The 13,627-nt window shown below is 46.1% G+C and overlaps 1 protein-coding gene across 1 annotated transcript in view; it reads right to left on the reverse strand.

Moving 5' to 3' along the window:
* SAV1 (salvador family WW domain containing protein 1) overlaps positions 1-13,627 on the reverse strand; it is a 55,028-nt gene that overhangs the window by 36,809 nt on the left and 4,592 nt on the right. The gene's annotated exons all lie outside the window — the stretch shown is intronic.

A 13,627-nucleotide genomic window follows, 5' to 3' on the forward strand; every position in this document is an offset into this window, starting at 1 on the left:
GTGTCCACCTCTAGTATGCCAGTTTCCAGTTCTCGTGAATAATACGAGTATCAGGCCTATGTAAAGTTACGTTGCCACGTTTCTCAGTGTGCACGTTATTCCATTGTAAAGTCCCCGTTTCTAGGCCTCAAAAGGGCCCGGACACCAGATTCAGCTCCTGTCTCCTGAACCCTCGCTGAGGAACGATACAGCCCCCACCTGTATCCTCGACCCTTCACTTACTTCCTGCCTCGCAGTGCCCGGCTCAGCCTGGCTCTGCCTCTGAGTCTGCCAAGAGTATGTTATGATTCGAGTTATCAGTACAGCCCTCCTTCTCTGCATTCCTAAAGCTACTGAATCGCATCAATAGTTACCGTCATAGTCTAGCTTTTACGTCTCCATGTAAGAGAAATACTGCATTTAATGGTCATTTAATATTCTTCATCACGCACTACATGTAGAATAATGCATGCTCCAGTCTTAGAGTCTGTTAGCTTTTCCCCTCCTGACTTCTAGTTTATATCAACATGTTCCCTAAACATCAGATACTAGATAGGGTTTAGGTACATGTCGCCCTGACTCTCCAGACTTCAATCTCTGCTCCTAGCACAGAGTTCATAGCCCCCAGCTTCTCCTAGTGATACGTCATTGCCAGTTTGCGCGCACCATCAGGTTAGAGGTCCCGGCTCCTCAGGTAGCCCCCTCCATGGTTTCCGCCCCATTCATGACATATTCTGTTACGTTTGCATCACATGTCTATGTATACGCCCTGTTACACCTCTTTTCACCCTTATCTTTCGCGACTGCTACGCGTCACGCCTATTGCTCCACCCACTGCTACGCCTATTGCAATGTAATGCTATGTGCTTGCGCTATGTATATATGCTCATGTACTGTTATTAAAAAGTTATCCTTCCTAGCCTTCTTGTCCTGAACCCGGCAGCGCTGCCAGGGCTTGTCATCCTATTCCTGTGCAGGTTGTCCTGTCCCTGTCTTTATGCTGTATTAAACCTGCAAAACTCCTACTACCTCGAATCTTGACTCTTATTTATTGAGCTGTTATTCATTTATGCATTCAAAAAGAGAGGTATTATTTATTTATTTATTTACCAATGCTTGTTTTTGTTTATTCTTTATACTAATCAATTGGAGGGTTGTCGAAGGGGATTGAGAAAGGACATCCATAGATTAGGATGCAAATCCATTCCTGTTCCATCACAAAGAGGATACTGTTTTGGTGTCAAAGACTGGTAACACTTAAAAATATCAACAATTGTTTTGTGACATAATGACAACTAGGATCTTGCTACAAATACATCTAATAAGTTTATCTCAACTATAAGGCCCAAGCCAACTATAGTGAGAACTTTCACTATCATACGCAAAGTCTTTAAGAACGTGTCTTCCTTTTCCTGATGAGGCATCCCTTTGGATAACATGAACAACAGTGTACACTTTAGAAGAGTGAACATTTTACAATCAATGTGAGATTTTTTTTATAATATCTCCTCTAAGATATGAAACAGGACAACTACATTGAATCAAGACTATTTATCGAAACATGGTTGTCTCACGGGGCGCACATTTGTTTGCTATTGAACTTGCAAATAAAAAAAGTTAGGTCATATTTTGGTAAATCTTACTTCTGGTTTGCAGCGCTAACTAATATTTTGTTTAGTGCTTATGAGCGAAATCTTTCATCTACATTTATAATGGATAGTGTGCAACCTTTGATATTATTTCTCAAGGATTGGGCAATTGCAGACAACAAAAAATGATGTTCCAATGATAATTTGGCTCCCAAAACTAGGATACATTTGATGTTTTTTCTGACTTTTACAGACTGGTACAAATAAACTCTTGTTCCATTAATGTGATGAGAGAGACGTACTAACGCTAGAGTGGCATTTTAAAATATTTTCAAACAATGTCTTCCAGTTTAGCCAATGGCAGGTTTCTCACTGATGGCTGTCAAGCTTGGCTGTAGGTGAACAGATATTTAGTCAGTGTTACATAGAGACTGTGCTTAAGGTTGTTCGTGTATGATAAGTAACAGTGTAAAAGGGTCAAAACATTCCCTACCAAAGGAATTCACCTTCATCGGAATGCAGAGCACTATGTCCCACAGGCAGCTACAATTACCAATGTTATTTCAGGAGGGGGGGCGGCGACGTTCCTGAAGGACTATGGGCAGGAGCTTTACCGCTGCAAACAACTTGCTTCAGCTAAGGTATTTTGTTCAATTATATGGGCATTTATAATACATGGTAGGTGTTTTGTCTATTGCAGGTCCCTTTTGAGAGCTCTGCGTCATTGCCCCCCCCCCCAACTCGCCTTCCCTCCCACTTGAGGAGACCATATACCACAGAGTAAAACATCTCTACAGAATTAGGACAAAAAAAACAAGGGAACCTCCTCCCACTAGGTGAGACCCTGGACAAAGGAGATGGTCCAGCGACGAAACAACAACTAGCTCTATCACACTCAGTCCCACTTCAGATGGTCAATTTTTCCTTGCCTGCTACAGTCTCTCGATCCTCCTCGTGAGACCATGGCAACAGAGCCTGGGGCCGCCGAAAAACGTAATAAAAAGAGAGACTCCACTAACAACGATGTCAGCAGCAGTACAGGGTCAACCCAGCATGGCCTCAATGGACTGCCCCAAAACACTCCACCTGCAACATGAATCAAAGCTGGCACAGGTGCAGGACCTAAAAGATGCCAGAAGATGAAGTCAAGGAACAAAACCTTCCCTCAAACTAACTGACTTAGCAACTATGCCATCTTTGGAAACACAACCTCAATGTCAGAATGGCATGGGACAGACATCCCTCCTAAGAACAGATCACATAACTGAGGTTAGACTTCCACCTCAATGGCAATAGCTGTAGAGGACCAGGACTCCGAACCGCAGGAACCAATAACAGCTAAGGACCTTGATCCCTGATGATAGCCCACCCCTCACTCCAGCAGCTCAGAATATAAGGAAAGGGCCACCTTCTACTCCCAAACTTCTGCCAGTTAACACAGGTGAAGAAAACTCTGATGGGGCAGACAATCTGTGGCTTGTCAGTTCCAACAATAACATCATGCAGCTCTCCAGTTGCAAAATATTATACAGAGCCCTATTTGTGCATTTTCATCCTGTGGAGGAGGCTGCTTATTACGTTCTGCTGGGTCTGCCCTCACTGCTTTCTTTCCTGCTGGGTCCCGGTGCTTGCTGCCAGCTGTCTCCCCCGCCGCCGCCGCCTACTTCCATCCTAGGCGCGGCCGCTGTGCGGGGAGACTACATCATCCAGGAGCCCCGGCACCCATATTTCGGGACACGCCCCCTCAGCGCGCCTGGAGGCGTTTAAATCTCGGACCTCACCCCCGCATCGCAGGACGCGCGCGGATGGCGCCGGGAGAAGCCCAGGACAAGGGCGGGGCCGTCTGCGGCCGTCCGGGGCTGTTCGTGGATGGGCCACCCCTCTGAAATCTGACTTTTTGTTGCGAGGGATCCTTGAACTCCCGTTATTTTCCAACTGTCCCAGGATAAAGACTCTTATTGAAGGTACTGTGTCCATACCCTGCCTTCACTGTCATGTCGATGGCAACCCGATCAGGCAAAACCTTGAGAAGGGGGGACATGGGTGAGGATGGGGGTTTGGTTGGCACCATGGACAAGTTCATTACTCGTGTGGCTACTGTCATAGAAAAGGAGATTGCTATGACAGAGCGGCGCATTTCTTGTGGACCCCTAGCTGATAAACGGTCATCGCTGGGCCCGATAGCTCTGGTGCCATCGCCAGCGCGTCCTATTGACCCATTAATCCCTGTATCTCCTCCCCTGGACCACCCCCGGGTGGCCGCCTTAAGAGCAAGTATAGATAGGCTGGAGAGTCTGACGGCTGTAGCTTATCTAGCTGAAACTAATACTAACTCAGACCCCGTGGATAGTGAGTCAATTGCCCCTACATCGTCCTTGGCTATAACTCCTACACACACGGACACACCTCTTCAACCAGTAATCGCAGTACAGGCACAAATACACCCTGTGGCAATTAAACGAAAAAGAATGGCTAGCCCTCGGAAAGGCAGATTGGTTAAACCTTACAAGAGATCCCGGGGTTAGGCACTAGGCCAGGAGGTGCCCAAAAGGCAGCGGGACGGGACGTCAGCACCTTGATGGGAGCTAAAGGGGGGGGGGGGGGGGGAACAGTGCCCAATGCCTGCACAAACCAGATTAGCGATCTCGTAGGGATCTCTACCTCGCCCTTACCCTCAGACTCGGTTTCCATTGTAAATATGGAGAAAACGATGAAAGTATTACTTCTCCCTGTATTAGAGAGAATCCAGGGTCTGGCAGATCGGATGGATAAATTAGAGCAGACAGCTTTAGACAATTTATTTTCCCTAAAATCATGTATTAAGTTGCAGCTAAGAATTAGGGAGGAAGGGTCTGGGGGAGGACCAGACAGTAGGGAGACTCCGACCGCCCCACAAGGTCATACTCCTATATCTAATATTATAGCCTGTCCCGCACCTGTGCCGGCAATGATTGTCCCTGCTCCTAACTCTGCGGCTCGCCCAGGGGCAGTGAAGAAGCCCGGGCCGCTGGTACCTAATGCCACAGTCAACTCGAAGCCTTCCAAGGCTAATACCATTCCAGCTAAAAAGATGCCATGTCCCAGGGCTAATAGCACTCCTGGACGAGCAAGCATTAACACTCCAGCCCCCAGTAATGCCCCCGTGAGTACCACCCCTAATATAGCTAAACCAGTACCAGCCCATGTCTTGCAGTCAGGCAGGGGCCCCAAGGGGGGGATAGTTCCAAATGCCAATCTACCTCCCGACTGCCAGCCTTTTGTGGCAGTATTAACTGGGGTGCCCGAAATTAGTCCAGGCAAACAAGAGTCTTACGCAGAATTACTGAATAAAACCTAATTCTGGCTTAAAGAAAATAGACCCTTGCCTGATACCTGGGATGGACGGGTAATTTATGTAAGGAGAGTTGGCTGGATCGGCACTAGACCAAAAAATATAAGCGGGGATTGTATCATAGCAAACTTTGAGAACCCAAGGGTTGCTAGTTATGTTTGCTCTTCTCCCAACAGGGAGCATAGCTCCTTAGGTAGTGGTGGAGCAATAGGTACATGTGACCGTAGCTTCTTCAGTCCCCCAAATCTATCAGCTAGGCCAGTCGGAACACCCATGTGGGAGGATCGGGCGGTAGGCTGGCTCGTGGTAATTTCTCCCAATTCAGTTTATTTTGTAACAGCCCGTTCCAGCCACAGGGTTGGTTGCGGCATAGCTATTGACGCACTAGCTACCCCTTACGGGAGAAGCATGCAGAGGCATTTGGGGAGAAACTAAGCGACAGTCTAACCTTTAGTGGGGATCTGGAGAGGCCTCTTATTTGTACTCCTTTTGCTCCTGTTATGTCTATGGATCATCTGTCTGTGGAGGGTACTGTAGACCTCGAGCTTGCACGACCTCCCCTAGAGGTGCCTGGGGGAAAAATTTTAACCTTGGTCCCGGAGGAGGTCCCTAGCATTGTGCATGACGCCCTGGTGAGCGAATTGGCGCTAGGGCAGGGAGGAGGTGCCGACGTAGCCCTAAAGGTGGTTAGCTGGAATATAGCGGGTCTTACACGTAATACAGGCATACCTGAATGGAATTCATTTGTTGAATCTTTCGGGATTTGCTTGTTTCAGGAAACCTGGTGCCTGGAACCATGCCACAAGGTGGGTTATACTACCTACTTTGTTTCCGCAACACAATCACCTGGTGGGAAGGGCCGCCCCTCTGGCGGTCTATTAATTTGGGCAAGTATTTCCCTGGGATTCTCTATTAGATGCATATCCACTAAGTCGCCAGATTTGCAGAGAATAACAGTGAGAGGGCCTCGTGGGGGGAGGGGGCTTGAAGTTTTTAATATATATGTCAGAGGCTCAAGGGGTGGTACATCCACACTGTCCCTCACGGGCATTGATGAGGAACTTAGATCTAGTGGTGCTGACTCCTTTGTTATACTGGCTGGGGATTTCAATTGCACATTTGAACCCCTTGCTATGGAGGACATATTGGGTACCCGGGAGGATGATGCAAGGCGAGGTATTCCCTCACTCACATTATCCCCAATTAGAAGCTGGACACAAAGCGCCATTGATCTTAATGCCCTTTGTCTGGAACATGGTCTTAGGACAACCAATGGCAGATCAAACTCAGATCCTAATGGGGCGCATACGTTTAATAGAGTAGGTCATTCCTCACAAATTGACTTCATTCTCCTGAATTATAGACTTTGGGCCCACTTGTTAGATATGGTGGTCTTACCGTCTACTGACAGCGACCACAATCCTCTATGTCTGTCCCTGTCCCCTCTATGGGCGGGAGTGATTACAGCCCCACTCCCACATGTCTGGAGAACAACACACGAAGTATGTCCCTCTAACTGCGGTAGGCGCCTGAAATGGAACAAGATTGCTGTTAATGAGGGGAAAATCCTGGAAATAATATCGATTATGTCTAACATCATGCCCCGCTTAGACTCCCCCGCTCTTAGTGTGCATGAGGTTCCTGCTCTGTTCGCCCAAACCACCAACGCCTTAAGTGAACTATTCCTAGCTCACCCTGTAGGCATAAGGGGCAACGCGAGAGGTGGACCCAAGGGTATTGCGGGCTGGTTCTCCCCTGCCTGTCGCACTGCCAAAAATGATCTAATTAAGGCGGTGAAAGCCAAGGATGTAGGTCTGATTAGTATTGCAAGAAGTAATTACAGAAGGGCAATTTCTAAGGCCAAGGCTGAACACGAGAATCAGTTTTAGTATGACCTTAAGGTGGCAAGTTCCAAGAAAGACTCGAAGGGTTTCTGGGAGTTAATAAGAGCTAGGATCAAACCTGTTGACTCGCTTATAACATGCAATATAACGGAAGGCGTATGGTTTGATCACTTCTCGCAGCTCTACACTATGGTTTTAGGCACTGAGGTAACCCCGACTGAATATTCCCCCACAAATTGCATCGAGCTTAATGAGGAGCTCTTGTTCACATCCAAGGAAGTGGTGGAGGCGATTAAACTTCTTGTCCCCAACAAGGCAGCGGGCCCTGACGGTTTACCGGGGGACCTGCTCCGTATCAATCCAGATGAGTGGGGGAGACTTATTGCTTCCTTACTGAATGCTGGCTTGGCTGGTGCAGCTCTCCCGGACTCATGGAAGGGCGCAGTGGTCGTCCCAATTTTCAAGAAAGGGAGCCGGGAGGAGCCAGCTAATTATCGTCCCATAAGCCTCCTGGACTCCACACAGAAGGTAGCAGGCAAAGTGGTTTTAGGAAGGGTCTTGCAGTGGGTAGAGGAGAAGCATATCCTTTCTGACTACCAGGCCGGCTTTAGACCAGGTATGGGGACAATAGAGCAATCATTTCGGCTTATGATGCTTTATTGGAAAGTGGTTCTACTGGGCAAAGGCAGTCTGTACCTAGCATTTATAGATCTACGGACTGCCTTTGACCTGGTCCCACGAAACCAACTCTGGAGTGTGCTTGATGCACTGGGAATTCCCCCATACCTATTAAGCATGCTGATAAAGCTGCACGCTGACAATTTTGCACAGATCAGGTGGGGTAACCAGGGCCAAAAAACATCACATATTCCTGTAAATAGAGGGGTCCGCCAGGGATGTGTGCTAGCCCCCACTCTCTTTTCCTTGTACGTCAACGGAGTGGTGGAGCACCAGCTACAACACCCTGCAGACGCTCCATCCCTGGCTGGCAGGAGAATACCCACCCTCTTATTTGCAGATGATACCCTCCTGATCTCCAAAACTCCAGCAGGCCTGCAGAATCTCCTAACTAGCTTTAAATCCTTTTGTGATTCTAGAGGACTAGTTATCAACACAGGGAAGACCAAGTACCTAGTCCTAAACCCCCCGAAGAAGACCGTCAAACCACCTACCCTTGACTCAGTTCCACTAGAGAGGGTTAAGGAGTTCGATTACCTCGGTATTCGTCTCTGCGACTCCATGAGTTGGAAATGTCATCACCAAAAGATGCTGCTGACCCACAAGAGGGTGGTGGGGGCCCTCCTTAGCGAACAGCGTGCCTCAACCCTCAAACCCATTGCACCGGTACTTGACATCTATAGGGCAAGAGGTGTCAGTGCAGCTCTTTATGGGGCGGAACTCTGGGGTGTGGGGAATGTGGATCAGTTGTCTCGGTCAGAAAACAAATTCCACAAGGACTTAATGGGACTCCCCTATAGTACGCCAACTCTACCACTCCTTTTAGATATGGGTACTCGGCCTATTAGTGACCAGGCGAGGTTGCGCCCTCTTCTTTTGTGAGCACGTATCTAGAGAGTCCCGGAAATGTCCAGCTATGCGGAAGGTCTTAAAGAAGTTCTTTCAATGCCTGGCTGGTCTAAGATCCGCTGGCTAAGGGAAGTCAAGCTCCTCCTTGCAGACCTGGGCCTCGAAGATGCTTGGACTACCAGAACTGCACCGTCCATGCCAGCTTTGAAGAAGTTATACTGGAGTTGGGTGCTTGATGGCAGAAATAGTAACGCCAATTCGTGTAGGTCCACTATGGATTTCCTTTTGGTCAAGGAGGTGCATTTCTGCGAGCCATATCTGGATACCATTCTAAAACCCTGGGACAGGGCGCTATATTTTAAATTGAGGGTAGGCCTACTCCCAGTTGGGAATCTGACCGCCAGGTGGAAGGTCCCGGCACAGACAACTCCCTTCTGCCCCTTTTGTGAGACCAGGATAGAATCAGTTCCCCACCTGCTGTTTGAATGCCCGGCCTATGCAGCTCCTCGCCGCAGATGGCTGAAACCACTCTGCAGAGAGCTTGGGACTAGATCCCACAAGGAGGCCCTACGAAGTTTTAAAACGGACCCGCGGCCCCTGTTTGCATGTGGAATGGCGAAATTCTTAGGTTGGGCATGGCGTATTAGATCCATTAGGCTTTTGCACCTTGTTTAATATGTATTTTTAGACTGTTCTTATGTAATTTATTCGCGCCATTTGTAATATGAATTGTATGTATTTTATTTAGGCATTGGCTTTTTTAAACTGTTTTTATCTACTTGTAATGCTTTTTAAGATATGTACCATATCGAAATAAAGCCTAATTGACTGACTGAATATTATACAGAGGTATCAGTTTTTAGTGATCACAATCCTGTTCTATTGGAAGTGAAGAACACAGATCTACTTTCATTAAAAACAGTGACACATAGAGGGGGACTAAACGTGGCCGTCAAAGATCAGAGGCGAAGGTTAAAATGGACCAAAATAGTCCCTGAAACATTCCTCCAAGAAGTTCTGACCAAGGTAGAGGATGAGGTGGTAATTTGCCTAGTAAATCGAATACAAAAAAAAAAGAAGTTATAGTGGCGTTTGATAACATTTGTATAGAAATTAACCTTAGTTTACAGGCAGGGCCAAGACAGATGCCACTTCAAGGTAAAAGATGGTTTGATAAAAAAATGTTCTAAGGCCCATGGAGATTTACTTACAGCATTGAAAGCCACGCCTAAAAATCGTGTAGATTTAGCTACTGCAAGGAGTATATACAAAAAAAGCTATCTTAGAGAGGAAAAGGGATCTGAAAGATGTAGCATGGGCCCAACTACTTGATCCCGAAACCTTAAAAAATAGTGGTTTATTTTGGGCAATCATAAATCAGCCATTATTTTCGGGAGATGAGTATACCCCCCTTGAGGCAAATATCACAGACGAGGGTTGGTAAAATATACTCAGAAACTAGCAATATAGAGGCCCCTGCTGTAGTTTTTGAGGCTACAGTAGTGGAAACTAGTAACGAAGAGGTCCCTGCCGTCATTTTTTAGGCTGCATAAGTGGAAAGGGCAATTGATCTGACTCTGAAAAATAAAGCACCGGGCCCTGATGGGGTTCCGGCGGATGTTTTTAAATCTGCCTCGAAATTTTGGTCTAAAGTCTTATGTAATGTTTTTAATGCTCTCAATCACGACAACATCCCGGCCTCGTGGAAAAAATCCATTATCATTCTGGTCTTTAAAAAGGGTAACAGGCAAGACCGCTCCTGTTACAGACCTATTTCACTGATTGATTCGTCTGTGAAAATATTGGGCCGGGTCATTTTATCTAAACTGAATGATTGGCTGAGTGAGAAAGGGGTCCTATCAAACGTTCAGTACGGATTAAGACCAAAACGGAGCACGATAGATCAAGGACTTAATTTGCACCTACTGGTTGATAAATACACTAGGGCCAAGGAGGGGTCCATGTACCTGGGGTTCATGGACCTCTCTTCTGCTTTTGACCTCGTAAATCGCTCAAAACTGTGGCAAATCCTCATTGACATGGGCCTAGACAGGGCTCTAGTTAATCTCCTGGCTGATTTGCACACTGGCCTTATAGCTTCGGTTAGAGTAACCTCGAGGGCCGATGTACTAGTCATTTTAACTCTGAAAGGGGTGTTAGGCAGGGGTGCATATTGGCACCCCTCCTATTTACCATTTATATAAACGCACTGGAACCAGCGTTAAAAGAGGCATCTCTTGACATCCCGCGTATAGGAGAACTGGGGATCCCGGTTCTTCTGTACGCGGATGATGCCGTTTTGCTTTCACGGACCGGTGTGGGCTTACAACGCCTCTTGGATATCTTTGAAAACTTCATGGGTTCTTTGGACCTAAAGATAAATGAAAAGAAGTCCTAAATAATGATAATGGGCAGGAGCAAAAAGAATAAGATTTTAAAAACATTCACATGTGGTAAAGAAGAGTTATGTAGAGTAGCCACTTTACCATATCTGGGAATCACCTTTGATGAGAGAGGACACTGGGGTCCACAGTTGAAAAACAGAAACATCTCACTTGCCAGATCATCTTCTGCACTTCAGGGGTTTTCGAAAAAATTAGGGGCAAGGCCAATAGCAACCCTATTGAAAATTTATAAAGCAAAATGCCTTGCAGTGGCTACATGTGGTAGTGCAATTTGGGGATACTGTTCCCCAGACAGTATTCAAACTACTGAGAATAAATGTTTAAGAGCTGTCCTCTCTGTGCCACAGTCCACTCCATCTTACACAGTTCACACTGAATTAGGAGTAGGATATATTTCAGATATGATTAAAATGGCCCCTATTCTAGCTTGGCTGAAGATCTGGTTGAACCAGGAAATCCCTCTTAACCACATTATTTTAAAAAAGATTGCCTGCAGCTAGATAGAGCAAATAAAATCCTGTGGCTAGCATACATTAAAGACAGTCTCGTTAAGCTAGGGAGACCGGAGCTCTTTTCTTCCCCGGCGTCCATAACAACAAAGGACATCGCCTTGATTAAGGGTTTGATGGGAGAATTGCTAAGCATGGAGAGGGAACAAATGGAATTACAAAAACCAATGGTGAGGGCTAGCATTATTATGAGCACCCAAGTAGGCCCTGAATTGTATCTAACTACTGTGAACCACGCCTATCACCGATTTCTCTTGACCCGATTTCGGTTTAATTTGATTCACTTGAACCGTGGTCATTTTCCGACCTGGAGTACCCCTGATAACGCAAAGCTGTGTTCCTGTGACAATTTTTCTATCCAGAATACAATGCACTTTTTGATGTTCTGTGGTCACTACACGGCAGTAAGGACGAAATATTTGATCCCCATTTTAAAGGAGGCAGGGTTTATTCAGGTAAAGCCAGCTCTCCTGTTTTTACAGTTATTGCAGACCCCCAGGATTATGTTTCATGTTGCTAACTTCCTTGTGGGGGCGGCAAGGATTAAGAAAAGGAAGATGACCCATAACCTTCATAACATGGTTCCATAGTGGATGAAAGTATATACTGTTTATACTATAGGGAATGTCTACTAAATGAAATTGCTATGTGAGACTGTAAAATGTACAAGAAAATGTAGTCCTACTTAACTGACCTCTTTTTATCGTATTTTAATGTATTTTAAATGTATTTTTAAAGGACAATATTTTCATACTTGTTTGTAAATACTTGGATTGTGTAAATTAATCATGATTTTATCTTGTATTAATTATGTATTTTAGATCATGTGAATATTGTATAGTGCTATTGTCTTTTTATGATATTGATTTATCGAAATAAAGTATTTTGACTGACTGACTGACCTTCAGAAGAAGAACCAATCGCCATCTGGGGTTCCATAATGTAATCCTGGCGACCAAATAAATCCACATTCAGAGGCAGCAGAGAGGGACTCGCAATCTATTTGTCTACAGCACTCAGTCAGTAGCAAGGAGCAAAAAGCTGACTCGGACAATATTCAAATACTGCAAGAGTGGCTTGTATTACAGAAGCTGGCCTTTCCACTGTAACTATGTGCACCGGAATTGGTATTCTTCCCGCTTGCTTAGAACTATGGCTCACATGAAAACCAATAAAAAAAGATTTCAAAAGAAACATTGCAACAGGAGCGTATAGTCAGCACAGCCATCACAGTGACTTAAGTGAACCTTTAAGCACCACCCAACTGCAAAGACCACGCGGAGACCCTGAAGAAGCTGTGCAACAGTCCCCTCAGAGTAAGGGCATCCAGGCGTCACTCCTTGATCATAGTAACAGGTAACTTTAACACGTATCTGCTAGGTCCTTCACAAAAGAGCAAAATAACAGTGGCTCAAGAGCGCTTACAGGACATCCCAATACAAGTAAACACAGAGTTAACCCCTTCGACGCTCATGACGAGCTGGGCTCGTCATGAGGTAGCCTCCTGGCACGCTCATGACGAGCCCAGCTCGTCACGTAACATGCGAATCCGCAAAATCCAGCGTACGGGCGGAAATCATGCCGCACGCATGCGGTTAAGGAGGAGGGACTAAAAGGGCAACAACTTGCTGAGCCAACTGGAACACCTGGGTGCTAGGGCCCTTAATGGCCGCTACCAAGGCGATATTCCACCAGTCATGCGTCTCTATTAAAGCAGGTTCACTCTTTTGAAATGAGTGAAAGAACAGAGAGCAACCATATGCCCCAGGAACTCACACTTGCTGTGACAGAGAAACTTCCACACCTCAGAGCCTCCGAGATCTACCTACCCGGCCAACCAAAGGAGGATAAAATGGACCTCAACCACCATAGAATTCCTGGAACAGGAAGCTGAAAATCACAAAGTTGGCTCAAAATAACAGGAACTCCCCAAAAAGAAACTGGGAAGCATTTATAGACTCCCTCTCTCAACAAAATGCCTCAAAAGTAAATCTTTTACAGCCCTACCATAACAGGCCACCAGGTTGAAACAAGTGCATGAACAGAGAAATTAAAATTCTCAAGAAGGAAGTCAAAGTACAGCGGTTCCTCACAATGAAACACGCAGCCACCTTAAGGCGCAAGCAAAAGGAGTTGAAAAGGGTGGTCTGCAGCAAAAACAGGAAAATCACGGAATCGTTCAGGGCCAAGCTCATCTGGCATACAAAGCATCATAATCCAAATGAATTCTGGCAATCTGACAAAACCCTAAAAAAATAAATCACAACCATGCCCGGAATCGAACTTGTGGGGAAGACTGGGCCTCCTTCCTTCTTGCTCACTTCAACAACAAACATGCAGCAGTCACACCGGAATGGCCAGGGGCGGCATCATTGACCAAGAAGCAAAATAAATACATGTGCATGCTACTGGAACAGCTACTTGACTGGGACAATGCAAACTC

This window comes from Lissotriton helveticus, chromosome 9 (genome assembly GCF_964261635.1).
Source record: "Lissotriton helveticus chromosome 9, aLisHel1.1, whole genome shotgun sequence".
NCBI lineage: Eukaryota > Metazoa > Chordata > Amphibia > Caudata > Salamandridae > Lissotriton > Lissotriton helveticus.